The sequence below is a fragment of the Tarenaya hassleriana genome, unplaced genomic scaffold, assembly GCF_000463585.1.
Source record: "Tarenaya hassleriana unplaced genomic scaffold, ASM46358v1 Cleome127, whole genome shotgun sequence".
NCBI classification, from domain to species: Eukaryota; Viridiplantae; Streptophyta; class Magnoliopsida; order Brassicales; family Cleomaceae; genus Tarenaya; species Tarenaya hassleriana.
In genome coordinates, this window is record NW_010963165.1 from 8,905 (window position 1) to 12,778 (window position 3,874).

Sequence of the window (3,874 nt, forward strand, 5' to 3'; positions counted from 1 at the left end):
ATTCGGTTTCGGTTCGGTTATAATATTTAAAAAATCAATTCATTTATAATTAAAAATATTCAAATAAAATATAATATTAAATATTATCATAATTATTTTAACATATAAAATAATAATATCTAAATTTATATTTTGATATAAAACTATTAAATAAATAAAGATCTTTTTTTTTCGAGAGTGGCGAGGGCGAGATCGACGGCAGAGGTGCAATGCGTGTGCCAACACCCTCTCTCCCCGCAATTCGGCCTCGGCTCGTGCTTCTGCGGCACGATCGACACCTGTATTCATATATGTATATAAATATATATAAATGAAGATATATAAATATTTCGTTTCGGTTCGGTTCGGGTTCGGTTAATTTGGTTTATAAAAATGTATAACCAAACGGTTAATAATTTTTAATCGGTTCGGTTCGGTTTGGGTTTGATTATTTTGGAGTTTTAAAAAATCATAACCAAACGGTTATTTAATTTTATTCGGTTCGGTTTGGTTCGGGTATTTATCGGCCGACACTGTCGGCCCAGGGTATTCAGGTGGATCCAGCCAAGATTGAGGTGGTCTTGGGGTGGCAATCCCCGACCTCAGCAACGGAAGTCAGGAGTTTCTTGGGACTTGCTGGCTATTATCGCCAGTTTGTCGAGGGGTTCGCCAAGGTAGCTCGGCCTTTGACGAAGCTAACTGGGAAGAACGTTAGGTTTGACTGGACGACTGACTGCGAAGAGAGCTTTAGAGAGCTAAAGTGGAAATTGACATCAGCACCGACCCTAGCGTTACCACGGCCGAACATTCTTTATGAGGTGTACACCGACGCATCCAAGCATGGGCTCGGTTGTGTGTTGATGTAGGAAGGACATGTGATCGCTTACGCGTCGAGGCAGTTGAAGAAACATGAGGAAAACTACCCAATACATGACATGGAGCTTGCAGCAGTAGTTCATGCACTGAAGATTTGGAGATCGTACCTATACGGAGAGAAGGTTAAGCTCAACACGAATCACAACAGCTTAACTTACGTGATATCTCAGAAGGATATGAATCTGAGACAGCGGAGATGGTTAGAATTGATTGCGGATTACGATCTAGAGATAGCCTACCATCCGGGAAAGGCTAACGTGGTGGCCGACGCCCTTAGCAGGAAAAAAATATTAGCAGCAATACGTGTGGTCACCTCGTCGCGCAGCAATGCTGCTGAGTTGGCTGCGATGTTGGGACATCTGTCCTTGACACCCAAGGAGTCTACACCAACTTTGATAGAGCGGGCAGTCATGGGGCAGTGTGATGACCCCTTACTCTCTCGATACGTGGACCATTGATAACATTTATTTTGGTGATATTTTGGTATAAGACGTCTAGTGCATTTTACTCGGTTTTGCATATTTATAGGCATTCTAGAGCACATTTGGTCTCGATATTGTTTGGTTGCTTTCTTTGGTGTCAAAACAGGTATTTATGTATAAAAGAGAACAAAAGGAGTGGAAAACATGGACTACGGAATATCACAGACGAAACGGGAACATTTGGAGTTCTTCCGGAGAAAAACATGAAGCCTAAAAAGTCAGATTTTGCAAGTCCAATAACTTCCATTTTACAAGTCCAAATTGTGCGTTCTCTACCTCATTGGAAAGCTCTCTGCAATATCTACACATAGACACCAAGATCGCACAAATCCAACATTGGAGCAGAAAGTTATGAGCAAATCTGTCAAGCATGTTCGAGTTGAAGAATCGACACGGACCGTGTTGCATACGACACGACCGTGTTGTGTCCGTGCTGAAAAAAGTGAAGTTTTGCTCAGAGAATTGACACGGACCGTGTTGTCATTCGACACGGCCGTGTTTATTCAAACTCGCCCGTGTTTAGCCCATATCTAAAGTGCAGATTTTTAACAGAGAATTGACACGGATCGTGTTGCATTCGACACGGCCATGTTGCATTACGGGAAAACTTCCTATTTTGCATCCGGACTTCCGTTTTCAGCAAAGGAAGAAACCGAGCCACCAAGCCAATAAAGAGATGACGTCTTAGACTTCATAAAATCATCGAGAGATCACAGTAGAAACCAGAGAACTCGAGAGAGAATCAAGACGGAGTTTCCCGAGAGCAGAGATTGAAGAATCGTCGTCGAGAGAACGCTGCGAGTCTTCTTTATCTGTTTCTATGTTTCTTCTTATTGATTTGAACTCGTTTGTTGTTATGGGTAGTGAGTAGTCGTTTCACTGTAGCTAGGGATTTAACCTTGTAGGGATTTGTTTGGTTTTTATTTTCCGAGACTACGTTATCGATACTCGGCGGTTTAATTGAATTGAGTTTATTGCTTTTGATCTTCTTGTCCTGTTGATTGATTGATCTTAAATTCTGATTTACAACGAGTGTTGGAATTAAATTCGGAAAGAATTCATTGAATGAATTGATTAATACTATTGAGAGATAGGTTAATCGGTTTAGGAACTGTGATAGTGATAGTTAATGCGTTTGATATTTTAATCTATTAGGTTGAGAGATCGATAGGTTAAATTATTGGATAGTGGATTTAGGACTTGAGAGAGCCAAATCTGATATTAGAACTTGAGATCCCCGATTAGAGTTCGATATTCGTAGATTCTCCATCCTTAGAAACAATCCCTGCGCGTTAAGGTTATCCCGAAGCTACGGTAGTTTAGTTATCTGATTTACTTAGTTTATTTGTTGCTTTATCTTCGGTATTCATCTATTTTATCTACTATTTGCTGATCTGAATCTTAGTCGAGTCTTGTTCTTAGTGTTAACTATTCCCTGTGTTCGACCTTGGTACTACAGTTGATCCGTATCCTTGCGGTATTCGCTGTATCTAGATTTTTATTACTTGAGCTTATTTATACACCTAGATTTGCGTTATCAAGTTTTTGGACCATATAGAGGAATATAGCCTCAAGGGCTATCGCATTGACGATCAGGGGGTGCTAAGACTGGGAAACCGGCTGTGTGTGCCGGATGATCAGGAGTTAAGGCGAGAAATTCTATCAGAGGCACATCAGGCGAGGTTGACGATACATCCGGGAGCGAGTAAGATGTATCAGGGCCTACGCCAGTGGTATACTTGGTCAAGGATCAAGAGAGATGTGGTGGATTATGTAGCGAGATGCCTCACTTGCCAGCAAGTGAAGGCGGAGCGACAGATGCCGGGAGGTAAGCTACAACCACTGGAGATACCAGAGTGGAAGTGGGATTCGATCGCCATGGATTTCGTGGTCGGATTGCCGCTAACGCCAAACAAGAAGAACGCTATTTGGGTTGTCGTGGATCGACTAACCAAATCTGCCCATTTTATTCCCATCCGCCAGGAGTATGCAATTGACTGGTTGGCGCAGATTTACATCGATGAGATCGAACGCCTGCACGGAGTCCCAAACGAGATCATATCGGATAGGGACGCTCGATTCACGTCACGCCTGTGGAAGGCGATACAGGAGGCACTGGGAACGAAGCTGAAGATGAGCACGACATATCATCCTCAGACAGATGGTCAGTCAGAACGGACGATATAGGCTCCGACTCTAGAGGATATGCTCAGAGCCTGTATCATGGAGTGGGGAGTTCCGTGGGACCGGTATTTGACGTTGTGCGAGTTTGCATACAACAATAGTCATCACGCGAGCATTGGGGTATCTCCATACGATGCCTTGTACGGAAGACCGTGGAAAACACCGCTGTGCTGGACAGAGATCGGAGAGCGTAGAGAATTTGGGCCAGAAATCGTAGAAGACACCAGGAGGTGATAAGGAGGATTCGTGCCCATCTAAAGACAGCGCAGGACCGGCAGAAGTCGTATGCCGATCAGCATAGGCGAGACTTCGCACTAGAAGTCGGAGACTATGCTTTTCTCCGAGTTCAAGCG